Source organism: Balearica regulorum, chromosome Z (assembly GCF_011004875.1).
Source record: "Balearica regulorum gibbericeps isolate bBalReg1 chromosome Z, bBalReg1.pri, whole genome shotgun sequence".
In the NCBI taxonomy this organism is placed as follows: Eukaryota; Metazoa; Chordata; class Aves; order Gruiformes; family Gruidae; genus Balearica; species Balearica regulorum.
The window spans coordinates 43,536,964-43,556,758 of NC_046220.1; the positions used below are offsets into that span (position 1 = coordinate 43,536,964).

The window sequence follows — 19,795 nt, forward strand, 5'->3', positions numbered from 1 at the left end:
CAAAAATTAAACCACAAGCTGGTGGATAATCCTAGACTCATATATATTATATTCTAGTCTTCTTCAAAGGCTACATCTAAACTCACATAAGGAAGAGAGTCCTAATTTTTAATACAGAGTCACTAAAGCATTAGCGTGAAAAATATCTAACAGGTGTGTGCAATTTTCTTATGGATATGGGACTCTGGATATTGCAGAGATAGGACCTGTCATAGTTTTTTTCTTGTATGAGTCCAGCTCTACAGGAAAATACACAAATCCTGCTGTTGATCCTCTCAGCAGTAATTGTGGCTACCAAACATACTTGGAAACGAAGTCAGGCCAAGCACCATTTTTATTGAGGGCATCAAATACTTTCTATTTTCATTTACTTAGTGAACAGATCATTTTTTAATTTTTCTTCCTGTAACTGTCTAAAGGAAACACTTTTTCCTTTCATTTTCCTTTAACTCTTTTACTTTTATTTCCCTCTAAGTCTGGCTTGGAAATTCATTTTTACATGAGAATTGCCAAGTCTATTTTGATAGCAAAGAATGATTTTGCACTGTTTGAAAAGAAAAAAAAAATCAAGATTTTTCTCACTTAGTCTGTATTGAACTCTCAGTGCTCTTGCATGAATGTTTCCTGACCTAGTTCAAAAGTGATATGGCAAACTGGAATTTTTCTGAAACTTTCTGTATACTTCTAACTTTTTCAGAGTTTACGTGAAGTCTATGTGTGGAGAAACTAAACTATATGTAAAGAGAAATAAAATATTTTTGTGTGGATAGTGTTGAGTGCCATACTACTTCCTCTGATTCAGTAATATTCTTTAACGGTACTTCAGTGGCAGTAAGATTGGCACATGGTACATCTTTGTGAATATTTTCCCGTCTATTGGCTGGCTGTACTTTAAGAAATATGCCTGCAACACGCATGCAGCCTCTCCAGAAAGATCTGTTGGAAAGGTGATCTTGATCAACCTCCACAAATGCATTTAAAACCCATTGCTCCTCATGAAGGCCACGTGCAGAAACATCTACAGGAACAAAGAATGTGAATCTTAATTACTGACTATTGCGGAGCTCTCTACTCATACAAAGGGACTTTGAAAACTTGACCGCTAATTGCTGATTACCTTCAACTTACTGTGACTGTGATCCTGTTGCAAAGGCAGAAGGATAAACTGTGTTTCAAGGAGGTAATGTATTTGCATACATGAGTCAACCACTGAAGTACAGGCCCCATTTCTAGTAGCATTTTAAAGTAACATTTCTCTTTTGTATTTAATCGGTGTTTTTACTAGTGCGTGCTACAAAAGGTTGCAAATCCAGGCTTCTGCTGACATTCGTGACAGATCCATTTCAAATGTTAGATTGCCTTCTGCATCATACCGTTGTTGTTATTATGATGGTGTGTGTGGAATTAATGTAGTGTCCTTCTGGGAAAAACAGAGCAGAAGGTGTAGCGTTAGCAGACAGAGCTCTCTGAACACCCAGCCTGGCAGTGTCGGGATTGCTGTCTGGATCTGACAAACTGGAAGCGGATTTTAACATGCCATCGGACCAAGGTACTGATTCCCATGAGCATCGGTAAGGCTCCTCCTGCATGACTATTGAGGATAAGGTAAGGGGTTGGGTGTGATTACTTTCTAACTTACAGTGTTTGCATTTCCTGTATACTGTGTACCCCAAAGAGGAAACAAAAAGGTACCCCTTTTCTCAGAGGAGCCTAAGTCTGTTGCTCTTCACCCCATTGCTTGTCATCTTCAGGCAGCACGGATCAAGGGCACCTGAGCATGTGAGAGTGAGTTGATTTTCTGAAGGACGGCATGCAGCCAATGTTCTCACCCTTTTGGGAGAGAAAACCAGTCAGACAAAAAAATACGCATATGGTTTTCTTGGGAACACAACACCAATTTTCAAAAAGTATTTTAACAACAGCTGACATTACACAACATGGCAGAACTGACCCAAATTAACTTTTCGTATATTATACCAACAGTGCTGTGCTTGAAATCTATACTAGTAGTTTCCATCTAATCCATGGAATAGACTAGAGAAATTCTAAAAAATTACAAACATGTGACAAAAAATTAGAGCTTGTGCTTATGTAATGAATACTGCATGAAGCATAGTATCAATCCCAAAAGTAAAAGGTTTTACTGGTGCAGAAGGTCTACCAGTAAAACTGTCAGGTTTGATAATCACATGTCTGCTAATGACAGCAAAATTAGAGAAAACAGACTGAACACGTCAGGAATATTAAAAAATACTTGCAGCTGATTTTACAGATATCAAAAAAGCAACGATGCATCCCATTTGGGGTCAGCTTTCTAGAACCAAGAAAGTAGAATTTGAATGCATTTAATAGGAGAACAATATGAATAGACTGTATTTAACTAGTGACATGCTTCCTAAAGAGGAAGTGTGAGGGAATATGAAATTTACACAGCAATTGGAAACAGCTTCTAAACATCTCTGTGTTTAGCAATTTACAGTGTAATAAAGGGAACAAACAAAAAATAATCAGAAAACAACAGCCAAAAATATTTTTGTCATTTAATAAACCACAAATGGAGAAACACCAAACCAAAATAATAATTTTTCCCCTATTTCTCCTTGCTTCAGTTTGCAGATTGTCCTGGACAGCAGGAAAACCAGTAACATGCAGCGCCTATCTGCTGTTCAGATAAACTTAGAAAAACATCCATAAACCAAACAAGAAAGACTGTTTCTTGGGTGACCAAGTAGCTTTCATGAATTCATTTGCTCTGGGCTGAAAATGGATTCTAACATGCAAACACCATCTCTGATTATTGGATGAAGATTATTAGCCTTTCTCAAATAATACACATTACTCTGATCTCTGCAAGTAGATTGTAACTGGTAAATCCATTTTACAGTCTAAGCTAAATGTAAATAAAATAATAAGATCTGGTTATTTACTGTACAGAGCAGGCAACAAGATCTGGCACAAAAAACATAAAACAACAGAAGATCTTGTATATTTGCAGGCTATAACAAAGACACTAATAAAAACACATTCTATTTCATCAGGTGAGTCTATAGCTTAAGTATCACTTTCATGAGTTCAGACAGGATAGGCTTGTCTCAAGCCGCATGCCCTTCATTTTGCAGAGCACTAGTGTTTTAGGTTGGCTGATAGGGGAAATGAGACTGTAAGTGGCTGGCAGTTATCATATGCAACGAGCTCAAAGCAGACTGAAGAACTGGAGTAGAGGTAGTCACCGCGTATTGTTTTCCTGGAGGTCATGGGAAATGGCAGCAGTGGAGAGAGGCCCTTGGAAGCAGGTCACAGCACATTGATCATGCAGAGGAGGAAACGCATCCTCATGGCTGGGATTGTTAATGAGGAAATTACTGTTTCCTGACCTTGCACCTGCTCGAAGCTTTGCATTATGGAAGTCCTGAGGATTCAAAATATCTTGTTAAGATTAGAGAAAGGTTATGTTTGTGTGTGTGTGTGCGCGCACGCTTGTCTTGTTTTGCTTTTAATGGACATATTTTTCCTTTAAACTTCAGCCAGACTTGGATTAGTTTTCTAGACTATGATAAAGTCTGAGGATTCAAATACACAGTGACCTTCCCCATGATTGCATTGACTGCCTGTTCCTGATCTGGTGATTAAACATAGAGACTTCCTGCCAGTGTTGCCCTTGCCCAGGTATTACTGCAGACAGAAATGCTAATTATTCTCAGCTAGTTCACTTATGAAGAGGCAGCCTTACACTGTTAGCTTGAGCTTTTAACTCAAAGCAGCAAGGTCACACATAATGCCGTTGAGTATGCCTAGTCTGTTCCCAAGGTTGATGAACATGTACTAGAAGCACATCTAAATATTTTCCAGTTTTATGTATTATATTAGATTTTTCTTCTCTTTGAAGGCTATAGATCTGCTGTTTTTCTCTGTTCATGATTTTGCTTCTCCTTTCATTTTTTTTAAAAATATAGTAGCTGAACTCAGGCTTTGTATAGTATGGTCACATTTTCTCCCTTTCATCAAGGTGAAATATAAGTTAAGTTCTGATCTTGTGAATATGAGTAAGCTAGTTTTTTATGTTATACTTAATTCTGAAAAGCAAGGCATATTTGACCCAGACAAAACGCTTGCTTAATGCATCAGCTTTCTAGTACCTCATCTAGATCTACTTCCATGACATAGTATTATGCTATGTAGATGTACCCTGAGTAATTGAAAAAGAAAATTAAAAGAAGGGAGTGAGCAAAATAAGGTAAGGAATTTAATTCTTTAAATTAATTATTTGTTTATTTTTCAAAAACTTCTCAACGTGGGAATAGGTCAGGATTCTGCCTCTGATCTTTTATTGCATACATCCCTACTTTGATGTAGGTACAGGTGGAACTTTGTACATGAAAATATATTAATCATCTTCATTTTATTACAACAGTAGAAAATGCAGCATGATAAATGTCTTTATCTTTTCTCACATTCCACACCGCATTGAACAGAAAGTTGATAAGCATTGGCTGTGAGATGACCTGACATATCTTAGCTGAAAATAACACAAATAACTTTCTGCAAGGACAGAGCACACGATACCCTTGCTGGCCTTTCCTTGGTAACCAGGTTTTGAAAGACAAAGCTAAGTGAAACTCAAAGCATGCACAGCAATATCTAGGATTTACTATTCTCGTAAAACCATGAAAGTACGTTCCTTTGAAGGAAACGTCTGTTTTGAAGAAATAGTGCATATGTACTTATATATGTATGTGTATGTGTGTGTGTGTATATATATGCACTATTATATGTATATACATATGCATCTGTGTCTGTATTTACGTCTATCTAACCGTCTTATACATATATGGATAATATACAGGATAATTTTAAATAACCTGCTTTCTAAATGAACAGAGACTACAAAAGGACTGTGAATCTGCTAAGCAACATAACGATCTCTTTATTTCTCAGAGCAAATGGCATTTGTTTGTTCTGTACTCCTGCAGCATTCCTCATGCAAAGCCAAAGGAGTGCATGAGGCAGCTATTAAAGCATGTCTGGAGTTCTACAAACCACAGATCTTATCTCAGGGCAGGAGGTGGTAAAAGTGATAGAGTATCTTAGGCTGTAAGCTCCTAATCTGTTTTAATATATATTAAAGACTACGGAAAGTGCAAGATCAAGCCTACAGGCTCTGAATAGTTCAGAACAACCACTTATGTCAATATTTAAGCTGATCTGAGTTTGTGTGTTTCCCAAAAAACTGATGGCTAAATACGGTTGCTATTAATTTTGTTCCAAATTCAAAAGCAACTCTATTACTGCTATTAATAAATCAATCACTTTCTATGAGATTTCTGATTGTGATAAGCTGTGATATCGCAATGATTGGCAATGAAAAGCAAGTGTAACATCCTTACATGATTGTCGCTTTCATATCCAGTTTAGAATACCCAAATATTTTCAGGCCTGTTAATCTAGCATTTTTTTCCTAAACACCACAGTGTAATATATTCAACTGTAAACATTCCCCTTTTTTATAAATGTGAGCAAACAATTTTCGTTATATTTTGCAAGTTCTTCTCCTTCTCCACCAAAATCATGCAGAATATTACTTCCTGTGGAATAACCTTTCTGCAATAGGGGTGTTTTTTGTCACACTGGGTTTTCTTGTACTTCCTTCCAGTGGTCAGGTTATGTGGCATCATCCTAGGCTGCTGGGGTGCTTTGCCAAAGCCTGCCAGTCAGAAACTGGTGTCAGTCAAATCTAAGTCAATGTCAGGACTGTTATGCAACAGTTGCTTCCAAGTTTTGCTTTAATACCTGGGGTTTGTGTTACTGATATTAAATAAAAATTCTTTGCAATGAATTTTAAATGAAGAAAAAGCTGTCACCAGAGATTTGTTAAAAGCAGGCTAACAGTTGTTCTCTTTTTTTCCCCCCTTCTTTTTAGTAGAAGGGCTTTAAATTATATATTAACCAAAAAGGTAAACAGAATAAAATGGGCAATTAAATATTAATGGAAGATGTAGTGGAATTGTCCTGTGCAGCACTTAAAATGGCCTGAATGATTGAGCTGTGAATTGCACTCCCTTAGGTATTGAAAAATTCATCAGCACTATTTAATAAATGTTCGTATTCGTAGCCACTCATGTTTACACTACAGCACTTCCAGGAGAGTGCTTACTAAAGAAAACATTTTAATGGAAGGTGAACTTTCCTGTACAGTGAGTCACCTTAAATTATACAGACTGTGTGGCAGAGGAGACAGAGAAATCTCTGAACTGACAAATGAGGAGTCTGCATAACTTAAGAGCATCTTTTCTTAAAGAGAACTACCCATGAATTGTAAAGGACTTTCTGAATCCAAAACTATTTTGAAGCTTTTAAAAATTCATTTTGTTTGCATTTTAAAAATATTTAACCTTCACTGCCCGTGTGAAATCGTCCTCCACGATGACTTGGGCTAAGGACATAATTATTACTGGAAAGCCACCTGCCTAGTCTAAAGGAAGGGAAAGAGTGGCAAAACCTTGCATCACAAATCAATCAAACGTTGAAGTAGTTCTTTTCCAGGTGACACTCTGTAGACTCAATTTGCATATGCAGCATATTAATGCTATTAAAATATTCATTAGCAAATTTTCTGGGTTAATTAATGAATTCACACCAAAACCTTAGAAAATAAACAAAAAAAAATCCTGAGTGCTTAGTGTATTAATATGGAAACTAGTGAGGTAGTAAGAATGTCTGTGCTTTATATGAGGATTTTTCGCTTAGATGTGATTCAGGGCTACCCCAGGCTGGAGGCACCACACTGCTGTTAGCCGCCCCCCCCCCCCCCCCAATTCTCCCATTGCTCCTGCACGCCAGGCACAGTGGGGAAGAAAGCAGCAGGCTTTCTATTTTCTGGAGGGTCTGGACAGGCTCTTAGCAAACCAGTGACTGCAGTGTAGTCTGCATTTCTGTCTCTGTTCTGCACCAGGGGGTGGGTTTTTGAACTTTTGCTGTATATGTTATTTCTCTCATTAGTGTGTTCTAGTTTGCAGCTTAGGGGAATGGTGGGACTGCTCATAGCTAGTGTTCGCTGCAGAGCAATGTCATCTTTGTCTGTCTTGTTATTAATCCAGCAGAGGTCCCTTCTGACCTTCTTGACTTTCTGATTCTGCTCATTAATTCTCTGCACAAAAAGCGTGATATCCCATGACAGTTCGGTTTGGTGTACTCTGTCTGCTCTAGACACGCACAGGGGAAGTTTTGACCAAAATATTTGGCACCAAGTGGAGTTGTGTTGGTTGTGCTGTGTATGTTCACACCATAGCTAAGGACCTGTGTTGTCTTAGCAGGTGGATGAAGTTTAGAATAAAATAGTGGTTGTTGTTAGCGGGATTTAGATTGCTCTACTGAAGTGACGTGGTGGCAAGTTGACTATATAACAAAAGATATATCGGACAACATGGGTCTGCTGAATATTTTCTGAAGAGAGCTCCTTCACTGAAGGTTACCGTGGTTGGAGGAGAGATTTGACTCAATTGCTATGCTGCGAGGGAACTAAACTAGACTTTAGAAAATAATTTTCTCCTGCTTTCCCTAACATGTGCTTTTCTCTGGAAGTTAAGTCAAATTCAGCCTTTTCAAAATTCAGACTTGGTTTCCACAACGTGTTTCTCAGAGGCAAGGAGGCTATTTGCAAAGCTGCAGCAGCAAGACTTGCCGCAAAACAACGATAAGTTAATTACGTTGTAGTGCTGAAAGGATGAACTTCTCAGCTCAGAGAGCTACCTGGTGGAGCTGCACCAGACAAACCAGCTCTAAGAAATCCCATCTCTCTTTCTCACTGTCTTAGGGGGTGATGCATGCCCAAGCAAAGAAGCAGATAATGGGTTCAACTGTCACATGAAATAACAATAGAAGTTGAAAATGTTTACAAACTTGAGACAATATCATTATTTAACCATCTCATAACTGACTTCCTAAAAAGAAGAGTGGTTAACAACTGTATGCATAGAAACTTTTCAAATAATGAAGATTATTGTATAACAGCTTTAGAAAACTCTTCCACGAAACATTTTGCCAGAAAGGAATAAACTAAGTGCATTGATATACATTAATAATACGGTCTGGAAAAAAACCAAAGCTAGTTAGGATTTATTCCTCAGTGGTAGCTCAGAACCCCACTTGGGAACAGATTACAATAAAATATTTCTCAGGGGATTAAAACTAATGAAAACTAATCTTTGGTGGATTTGTGGAGATGTTAGGGGAACTGTAGATCCTGTGAATGTATTGCAGCACGTAGCTGTGATGTGGGAGACAGATATGCTGTGTAATGAGACAGAAGCTCCCAGGTGCTGTGGTTGTGTTACTGCTGGCTGCCTTCACTAAAAGTAAAAGTTAAAAAAAAAAAAGAGCCCCTAACTTGGATCAGGTTAGTTGAGGAGTGAAGGAAAAACAAACTTGTGTTAGTAGCCCAGGTTAAAATTCATTGTTTGTTTCCCTGTGATAAGGTTTAACATGACGCAATAAGCTGGGTTGTGCTGTCTGTGCTGCTGGCTGACATGGTTTAGCTGATTTCAGTAATTTTGGTTAGACAGCCCTGGCTAGGAACATAGCTTGTCTTGTGTTGAAGGCATATGCTCACTCAGAGAAGATTCAGGTGAAAAAGACTTTGTGCTCAAGCTTTGACAAAAACTACACCATAGGTGATAAGACGCTTTGCTTCCAGAGCGAAATGTTAAATTTTCAGAAGAACAGAAAAATAAAACTCTCTGCAGTACTGCCATCTGGTTTCCCCAAACAGTGGCTACATTTTTAGAGCCTATGAGCTGTAGTTAAGACATCTCTCTGATTTCTTTAATGACAAGACAAGGAATTGTAGATCACCTCCAGGCAGGCTCAGTGAATTTGACTCCTGGTTCTGTTGATGAAGAGGACAGGACTTCCCAAAGGTTTTTAGTCAGTAGCGGTTCATTTCACTTACAAATATAAGTTATGGGAGACAGGCTACCCAGGACATAGATAAATACCAAATAAGCTGAGAGTAGAAAACGATAAGAAAAACAGTGTGTGTGACTTGGGTTGTTCCCTATCCCAGAAGCAAGAAGTAAAGGAAGACAAAATGGTGATTCCGATTTCTCACAGAGCTAAGCTACAGACGAAAGATTTCAGGGCCCTTATTGCTTCATGTATTTCCTGAAAAATAGTTGCATGAGTTTAACACAGTTTAGAGCACAGCTTCTGCACAGAAGAGTGTTCTTAACTCCCATTAGTTTGCTATAGATCTGCTATAGATATGCTAAGGTTTTTCTGTGCTCTTATTTTCATCAATACTTATCTTCTAACTGGCCATCGTTTGTGTCTGTATAGATGTTCTCAGATTGGTTTAAACTGCATTTGGTTTAGGCAAAACCAATTCAATTCTTAACTGAAGTGAACTTGATTTAAAGCAAAACAAGAGTTTCTAAGTGTACAAAGTTAAATGATTTTTTTTTTTTTTACTTTAATACAATGACACATATTTTTACGGAATGGATCTATATAACCTATACAGTTATAGAGAAATGTTAAAACTGCAATTGGTTAAAAACTTCAGAATTAAACCTTCTCTTCTTGTGTAAAAAAATTCCTGCAGATTGCCCATTCTCAAGGAACTTCAGCAGGAAACACAACATTCAAAATTTTGTAAATAGTAGTAAGCACCTCCTTACCATTCCCTCCACCTCACAAAACTATTTACAATGTTTGCTTTTTATGCAGCTTGATTAAGTAGGTAGAGATATCTGAGATGAAGCTTATTTTCCAAGCTAGCCAGCTGGCACATCAAGGGTCTAGGTAATTTCACGTCACATGTCACGAGTTCACATGTAACACAGGGTGATCAGTTCCTTGGGGGAATGAGAGAGAGGAAAAAGGCCTACATTTGAACAAAAATTTCTGCATAAAGAACCCTTCTTAAAGACATTTAGTATTTTTAGTTTTCCTCATATGTGCATGGGAAAAAAAGGAAGTAGGCAAATCATGCCATTGCTGCGCACATTTTATTTGCAGCTAACAAGAAGGATACAGATTTTTACTGGCGTTCATTTGCTGAAGTTGGGAAGGATTATTGTTCTTGTTTTATTTGGAGGTAATTTAAAACAAACATTTGATAAACTTCCTGGTTTTTTTAACCAACTTGCTATACTAGAAAAGAAACACTGTTATCTCTAGAAAGCTGAAAAGTGGGAAGATTGCCTCTTTTTTTTTTTTTTTGTAAGAGGGGTGGGGGGAATTTCCTTGGCCAGAAAGTGAGAACTCCTAATTTTTTAGCAGAAAAGGATTTTAAGGAATTATTTTATTTTAATTTAATTTAATTTATTTATTTTATTTTTTCCATTCTGGGAGAAACAACCTGCTTGATTTTCTGGCTGGCCACCTGGAAAACTCTAATCAGTAGGTAGATGGATATTGGCAGGAATTTTCCAGCCTTGTTGATAGTGAAAGACTGAATCAGTTCACTCAGCCTTTATGCCTTTCATCTTTTCAAGAGCAGGCAGCTTGGTTCAGGCCCAGCAGTTTTTGTGGGAGGCTCCTACAAACTTCACTTTCACTTCCAGAGCAGTGGTTTCAATTTTTTTCGCATGGAAAATCTCTTCAGTTTCCTGCCAGAAAAGTAAGTTTTTCCATAGAAAATGTTGTTTTTGATTTAACCTTCTGGAAAGTACTTGGGCAGTTCTGCTTTATGGTCCCTGTGCTTTAGAAAACACTCTGTACCCACTTTGTATTTCATTAGCCCTTCTCAGAAGCAGAATCCAAGCATAATCATCCACAGCTTTCGAATACTTGAATCACTACTGGAAACATTGCATTTTAAATCAAGATGCTTCAAATTGTATTGATGAAACAACAGACTACTTTTGCTGTCAATTTTGCTGTGAGGTATCTGAGAGAAGTATTGACTTAAAAGATAGGAAGCACTCAAAGTGCATAATGATCTCTGGTGGCCTCTCTTATCCTGAGTATTACGAAACCATAACCCCTTCTTGAGGCTGCTGGTCACTCTTCATTCTCTTCAAGCTCTAGTAAAGAAAAACCCACTTGGTTTCGTTTAGGATCGTCCTCTGTAACTTCATCCTGATCCATTTTAGAAACCTCTTTCCACTTCTCAGTCCTTCATTTATTGAGCATCAGACTTCATCTCGCTTCCCTTTATATATCAGTCTCGGAATATGAGTCTTTTTCTCTGGAGAACAGACAATAAGGAAAAATGCATTTGTATCTCTCAATCTTGTTGTGGTTCTCTGCTGAAAACTTCTCTTTTCCTGTATCTCTTAATTCCTTTCCTCCTTTTCTGTGCATTATTAACATTGCCCCTAAATTATTTACTGTAGCTCTGTAAAATGTCATTAGTGAGAGTCATTTCACTGGTGAGGAGAGCTAAAAACTAGCTTGCAGAGGATTGAAGGAGAGAGAAGAAACAGGCAGGCTAAAGAAATACCACTGTTTTGAAGAGGAGGGTAGAACATTGAGGCAGAGAGACCACTGGGAGAAAGGGCTGGAGTGTGGGCAATAGTGTCAAAGAGAGGCTGAGGATGAAAAAGGGAAATAGTAGCAACATTAGGGAGGAAAAATAAAGGAATTATATTAATTTGAAATTAAGACCACTGACATAAAAGGCCATTAATGTATCCAGTGAGTAGATGGCATTGAATGAGGAGATGGGCTTGCTCAGTAAAGCAGAAAAATCATGAAGGTAACCTGAGAAAGAGAGAGCTGATGCAAATGAATATCATTGATTTAGTTGTAATATGTGTAGAGCTAGATCTTGGGTAGAAGAATGACGACGTAATTTAAAAATATTCATTGGTGTCCCATGGAGGAAGTAGAAATGAAAATTTTTAGCAAAGCTTTGGAAAAGAACAATGGAAAAAAGATCATAAAAGAAAGATGAACAACTGTTTGTGAAAAATTCAGTGAAACCTAAGACTTAGTTCTGATACTAGACAGAAGCTATAGGAAAGCAAAAATGCGTATTCAAGGAGGACAGAAATGGCAAATGATGCTGAGACAATGGAACAGTTAATAGGCTTAAAATTACAAATGTAAAAAGTGAAAGAAATGAAAAGAGGGGAAAATAAGTGATGCAAAAAAAGTCTTTCAAGAATATGGAAATGTCTGAAAAATGGGGAAACTTCAATTTTTTTTACTCCGGTAACCTGTTTTCTACTAGGATTTTAAGGCACCCTTAGCTTCATCCTCCTTTAGCATTATTTTGTGCCTCAGTGGTGTCTTCTTTATGGTCTTTAGCTAAAAAAAGATATAGTGTATTCTCAGTTTTGGGATTTTGTACCATACACATAGTTTTCTGTCAACATTGGTCCATATTGTACAGGCAATGGGGATATTTAGCATCTTTTCCAGGTAGTAGTAAACAGCAGCTCTAAAGCAGCCATGCTTCAGACTAAAACATGAAAAGGTACATTTTCTTAGCTGTATGCAGTATAAAATGTGCAAATCCATTTATTCACTAATAGGGTTTATCCTTTAGCTCCCTGTGCACAGCTTTGCAAATTTACTTAGAAATGACCATACTGTAAAATTCAGGCTACTCCTGTGGGATAATTCTTCATCTTTTTTTTTTTTTTTTCTTTTTTTTTCCTTCTTTCTCTCAGTAGGTAATTAATACTTAGATAAGTAATACATTTAGATTGCAAGTAACTGTTCATGTCAAAAGCTGGCATGCTTTAAAGTGACACATTCGCTGAATCTTTGTTCAACTGCAGCAGTCTAATCCTTTTTGCTGTCCTCTGGCAGGTTTACCACGGAACTTAATACTGTACTTGTATGGGGTTATGCCTCAGAATTGCAGATTGAGAGACTGCACATGATGCTGGATAGGGAATGGAGGATTAAAGACTGTGTATAGTATGGTTTCTTATGAATAATATAGACTGAGTTTAACACATCATTTTTGAGCTGTATTTTTTTTAAAAAAACAAAGACCCATAAACAGTTTTATCAAAATTACTTTAAATATAGCCATAAAAACCCCAGAGATACCATGTATTTGCTGTAACACCTAATTTGGTCCCCAGGGTGGAATCCTTCACGGGGATATCTGCATGTGTATTTGAAAAGATTTAGTGGGAAATACTGAATTGTTTGAAAATGTTGTGGGCACTTTATATAAATAATTGCTGTAGTCCAGACCTTCCTGCAAATAGTTAACACATCATGTTCCCCTGCCCTTGAATGTTGTACATAAGCAAAACCTGAAACATTTTTAGGGAAATATGTATGTTTGAAAACTAGTAAAAACTCTGTAAACTAGTGTGAAGGTCACTTCTTTGAGGGATCAAGAGTTGAAGGAGATGCATGAGAAGTATTTTCCACAGCTTTGTTTCATGGCCAAACTTGACTGACAAGATTCTTCTAGTATCACGTGCGTTCTGTTAACATCTCCAGCTTCCAGCGCATAAAAGCAGAGTGCCAATAGGTTTTACATTGCACTGTTCAGAACAGCATCCAGAAAACACTCATTTGGAATATTTATCATTAAGAATCTGATTTGTCCTAAGGGGGAGCAGTGAAAGTTTTAAGTGTAAATTGGAGGATGACCCTTGGAGGCAAGACTTTGAATACGGATGGCCCATCATTGTAGCAATATTCTGCAATCCCATCAGGTGGGCAGACAGGCAAACTGAAGACTGAGCCATTTGCCAGAAGGAATTGACAGTTTCTTAGGTATGACAAATGACATTTTAGTTTCATGACGGGCTTATTTCATGAAAGGAAAAAGTTTCAAGATAACTGGTTTGGGTTTTTTTTCCTCTTTTTTTTTTTTCCTCTTTTTTTTTTTTTTTTTTTTTTTTGGCAAGCCAGACAAAACAATGGAGTGAAAAATGAACCTAGAATGCGGTTGGTTTTTTTTTTTTTTTTCCATTTGATTATATATTATATAATACGCTGAGTATTCCTGGAGTTCTATTCACTGTACAGCCTTCTACAGAAATTGCCTTTGAAACTCTTTCTTTTGTTGAACATATTTGGTTTAAATTATAAAAACCAGAGATTTAACAGAACCCAGCTGTTACTCTCATAGGTGAAAACTCAAGAAACTAAAGATGAGAACTTGAGATGAAAATCAGCCTAATATGTCATATTTTTAATACAGCTTTCTCCACATGGCTAGGTATTTCAGAAGCTCTGTGGAAGAATGCTACCACACGATTGGTAAAAGTGCTACAGATCAAGAAACCAAGAATAATAAAGTCTAGTGTTGATCCTCATTGTGAATGTTCTTGCATTCCTGTTTTATTTCTTTCTTTCAGCATACTTTAAGAAAGCAGAGGTGTTTTTTTTAATGTTAATTTAAAATAACAGTCAGGGATGGTAACTCTGAAATTGTTCGCGTAGAACACAGAAGCACCTTCAGAATGATTTATGGTAATAATACAAAGGACAATCTCCAGCCATTATCTCTAGCATGTTGAAATGTTGAAATCTTGGTGTTGATAATGGATCTATAATATTAAGGAATTAATAATTTTCTGAATTTAAAAAAAATAATTTATTGGTTGACTAAGTTATATAGTAACTTAGAAAGACTTAAAGGTATTTTCATGCTTCAGGAAACATTAAACATTTTTATTTGAAACTCATAAAAAATGTCTTATGAAACCAGAGTAATTTAAAGGATTTTGTGGCTCTCTAGCAGTGGGATATTATTAATTAGATGTATTTTTCTTTCGGCCGTAAGTTTGAAAGTTGCAGCTGAAAATGTTTGGCTGCTTATGCTGCTACAGATATGTATTTTTTTCCTTTACTTATGTTGTCTACTTGCCGTTCAGTACTTAGGAGATGATCATGAAGATGGACCAAAGTGAAGCGTTTCTTTAAATACACTTAATCAGGGAAATAGGTAATAAAACCTATCCTGCGATTCTAGCACAAACTAACTCACTTTTAGCTCTGGTTGAGTTCAATGTGATAAAGAATATACTTAAGCTGTATTTATTTCTGAACATAGTTAGGACCTTTGAAATTGAAACTAGCCTGGGAGGAAAATCCATGTTTTATTTGAAAAGTAACCTCAGTTGTCCAAATAATAATAATGCCACTTCCCAAACTTTTTTTTTTTTTTTCTGATAAAGGACAATCTACACCAAGAAAGGGATAGCATTTCCTCTTCCTTCCTCATCTCGTCCTGTGAGATTTTTCATTGAGGTGAAGTCCTGCCATCACAGAGGAAGTAATATTGTAACAATTAACATCACTGCTTTATGTGTTCTTCTGAGGATAAAGGAGAATATGGAAGGGCTGCTTATCCCTCGATGAAGGCAGGCACCATAACGTTTTAACTGAAAACAGAATGTGGTGGGTTGACCCTGGCTGAGGGCCAGGTGCCCACCAGAGCCGCTCTATCACTCGCCTCCTCAGCAAGGCAGGGAGGGGAGAAAGGAAGATGGAGAAAAAACAATCCCAAACTCGTGGGTCGAGATAAAGGCAGTTTAATGTAGCTATAGCAAAAAGCCGCGCGCAGAAGCAAAGCAAAAAGCAAAGATTATTCTATACTTCCCATCAGCAGGCAATGTCCGGCCACTTCCTGGGAAGTAGGGCTTCAGTAAGTGTGTCCCTTACTCCGGAAGACAAACATTGTAAAAAAAAAAACAACGAATGCCCCTGCCCTGTTCCTCCCCCTATTCTCAGTTTCTTACTGCTGAGCATGACATCATATGGTATGGAATATCCCTTTGGTCAGTTTGGGTCAGCTGTCCTAGCTGTGTCCCCTCCCAAGATCTTGCCCACCCCCAGCCTGCTGCTGGGGAAAAAGAAATGTTGGAAAGCCTTGATGTGTGCTGGCACTGCTCAGTAGTAGCCCAAACACTGGTGTGTTATCAACAGTTTGCTAGCTACCAATACACAGCACAGCACTATGAGGGCTGCTGTGGGGAGAATTAACTCCATCTCAGCCAGACCCAATACACAGAATCACACAGATGCTCCTGAGAGGTTAAGACTTTTAAAATCATATATGTATATTCATAACATTTATGTGTGTGTCAATTCAGTCTTTGCGTTACAAAATGGAATGCAATCAAATATGAGAGAGGTGGAATAACACAATAGGATAAACAATGTTGGCTGGTGGGGAAACAGGTAAATGGAAATTGTTAGAACAGCAAAATCTCCAAGACTTTCATCATGTCTCCTCTACACAAAGGGCAAGTCAAAGCTTATGACAGGCACAGTGTTGAATTACCCTTACATGATGCTCAGCTTTATTTTAAAGTTGTTTGTTAAAATCACCATGACAGTTCTGTACAGAGAAATGAGTGCAAGTGCCTTTTTGAAGGTTTGACCCTGAAAAAAATGGGAAAGACTGGGCAAACACTGCTGTGAACTGCAAAACATGAAAAGTGAGAAAATCTGTAGGTCCTCAGTTGTGACAGCACAACAATGCTATATCTATGTAGATTGAAGGAGAATCTAAGAACAGCAGGCTATGCTGGTTGCTGACTGGCATAAAGCAACTGGATAGATATTCTGGAGACCCACAGTGGTGGGATTTTTCCTAGGAGAAAACAGAATAGCATGTCTATCACAGCCCCACTGAAATGAGAACAATGCAATGCTCTCTTCAACTACTCCATTCTCTATTCCACAAAGCATGTTTTTAATGCAAGATTGAAAAAGGAGAGTTTGTCCCATTGAAACAGACCTCATGTCATATCCACATAAGCTCCTGTACTTTTTTTGTGATCTTTTGCCGTTGTTTGAAACTTCCAGTCTGAGGGAGGAAGGGGTATTCCTTTGGTGAGAACTGAGTGAATTCACTGAGCTCAATGCCTGCTTGCTGCATTAATAAAAATCAAATGAAAAAAGCAATCTGATTAAATTATGTGTGCCTTTTCCTATGCCAGTGGAGCTTAACTAAGCAAACAGAAGCAGTGAAGTAAATCAGTGTTGGTTTATTAAAGATCAGAATTCAATATCTCAATAGTTGAAGGGCTTATGCACCAGTGTTCTCACTATTTAGCTTTTCTATGCAAAGAAAGTAAACACAATGGCACTGTGGGGACTCTTGTTAGGCAAGTGACACTTAGAGAAGTCTAGTTTTCTTGCAAAGAAGATACTGCCCTATCTCTTATTTCTCACCTCCTGCCAAAAGATTATCATGAAAACAAAAATCTTAATATTGTTTGCTGATGGTGATGTCATCCTATGTAACAGAGACATTCTCCTTGAAATATCCTTAGGGCTTGCAGATAGAGACGTCCCTTACCTTGGCTACTTTTCTTTTAATACTCTTATCTGCACAAATACAGATTCCCCCTTACATTGATCTCAGTGCACCATCAAGATAGCAGCTTTTTTGAGGGGGGGGAAGAAGTTAAGGATGCTTAATCTAGTCTTTAGGACTCTCAAAGTTTATACATTACAAGATTGCAGTCTGAGTATTAGGGAGCTCATAGGAGATCTCCAGAAGAATTTTTTGTAGTCTGCAGGGTGAAAAAGCTGTTGGTTAACTCCATCTTAGTGATGTAAGTAAGACCTGGCTTCTGCAAATTTAGAAAACCAAAATTCCTACTCCTCATGACTGTGGTTGATTGATGGCTTTGTAATGATCAGACCAAGTACAGATTGAGAAATTCAAATGTTCCTTTTATACCTGCCTCATACTAATGATCAATCTCCCTACCTAATAAAGGGCATCATGCTGTGCATAATTGCGCTTGCTGGTGCACTTGTAGGAGCTATTCAGCTCTCCCTCAGAGAGCACTTTTATAGGCCGGTAGTTGTCCAAGTATGATTAGGCATTAAGTATTGTATTGTGTCTGTAGATACAAACTCACATACTGGAACATAAAAGTAGAGTTCTATAAAAGAATTGCATATTTAATGCCTAAGAAAGGTATATAGGAATCAGTTAATCTCTGCTGTGGTGCTAGTATTCAATGTTGTATTAGCATGCAGTGAACTGTTTAGTCCTCTTTCCTCTTTCTGCTGGCAGTCACAAACCTCAGCAAAGATTTGGTAATTGTACTTAGCTGCTACTTTTATCTGTTGTCTCAAAAAGACAGAGACAAGAGGCAGTCAGTCAGAGAGATAAGCAATCAAGAACACATACGCAATGGTCTTTAGAAGTACATCTCCTTCTGCTTGTGCACTGGGAACCCCTTGGCACACCTGATGCTTTGTGTAAACTAAAGGGCCCTCATGCACTGCTTTTGCATGCTGCCCTGAATTAGACTTGTTCCAGAGAGGCAGAAAGTTTCCAGTTGTGAATAACTAGAAAATTCGTTTTCTTTGTTGCTTGGATGCTTCATGCTTCAAAACTTGAAGAGATCCGTGAAGACCATGTGGGTGGAAACAGGCAGCCATGAAGTTATTTTCTTGGATAAGAGCTAGGTCCAAGCCATAAGTGAGCTTGGCAGGAACTATCTTTTTTTTTTTAAATAACTGATTTCCAGAAGGCTAAGATAAATGGCACATCATGTAATATGTGTGATAAAAGTAAGGGTCATCATCAGAGCTGTTTGGAAATTTTCTAATAAAGCAGAATTTGTGGCATCCAGGGAAGCCATGTGGTCTAGTGAAACAGGAACACCTGCAGTTTCTGGCCAGGCATGTCATATGACAGACCTGCCCTCAAAGTGTCAGATGCTGCTGAGGAAAAATTATGTTCTTCTATCAGCAATGATAAAATGAGAAGAAACATCATTATTACTGCGTGGATACAAGGAAATAAGCAAATATGAAATGATTCCTCTTTCCTGACTCAGGGGAAAAATTGAAAGTTTTAGGTTCAGCCCAGTTAATAGTAAAATTAAATAGCAAAGAAATATGGGTTTCCTCTGAAAAACTGCATGCATTTGTGTGCATCGAAAAACATTAATGTAGGATAGTGACTTTCAGAACAGATGAATTCAAAGAACGAATTTTCTTCATCTATGCGTTTGGCATGTGGGGAGAAACAACACTCTTGAAGTTTCTTCTTGCAGACTGTGAGGAATTTGGGAATGATCTTGAAGGACAAGATTACTAGTAATTTTCGAGTGCCAGATGGCACTTGACAAGCAAGGATTGTCTAAATGTGCAGAGTCCAGAAATGGGCAGAGACAAGGAAAAAGCAAGAGTGGTGAAGGCGGAGAGACCAGTTTGCATCTCAGCCTCCAAAGGGACAGGCATTTCTTTGCTGTCATTGTGCGCAATGTTGGCGGCACCTTCTTTCTACTGAAATTCAGTCGTGGAAAAGTCGTTTGTTTTTCTCAGTGGTGGCCAAGTTTACAGAGAGCAGAGTATGAGTATTTTTATTGGAATATAAGAAAACAACTTAATAGCTACTTACATATTACCTCCTAAAAGCTAAAGTGTCTCTCCATTTCATTCAATGACAGTTTTTAGCCTTAAATTAAAGGTGATTCCAGACCTCACCTTGCTCATCAGACCCATTCTAGGCATTTACAAAGTCAGCAGTCATGTCTCTATAGTTCTTTCATGGCAGTATGTGAAGAAAGCTAAGCAAAACTGAATGCTAGAAGCAATAAATATAGCAGAGAAATATTAAACTGTCAGTTATTTTCTGAATAACCGTAAAAAGAAGATAAGCTTTTTTTCTTGGATGCTAGAAGACATCCGAGCTACCTGACCTGCTGTAGTTTTTGATCAGTGTTAGAATTTCTTTCCATTTGTAAAAAGGAGAAGGAGAGGGGAAGCTAACATTAATAATCAAGTCTATGTACAGTGTCAATGACAAAGTGCCAATATATATAAATTGTACTAGTTCAATGTTGAAACATTAACACTACTCAGAAAAAAATAAAAAGAAAAGTACAAAAGCTAGCTTGGT

At 37.7% G+C, this 19,795-nt stretch overlaps 1 long non-coding RNA gene across 1 annotated transcript; it reads left to right on the top strand.

Moving 5' to 3' along the window:
* The first annotated feature begins 727 nt into the window (after nt 1-727).
* Nucleotides 728-16,733, top strand: LOC142599567 (uncharacterized). Its single transcript, XR_012833138.1, has 4 exons — nt 728-1,180; nt 14,135-14,175; nt 15,096-15,322; nt 15,942-16,733. It is a non-coding gene; the product is annotated as an uncharacterized LOC142599567 (long non-coding RNA).
* The last annotated feature ends 3,062 nt before the right edge of the window (nt 16,734-19,795 follow it).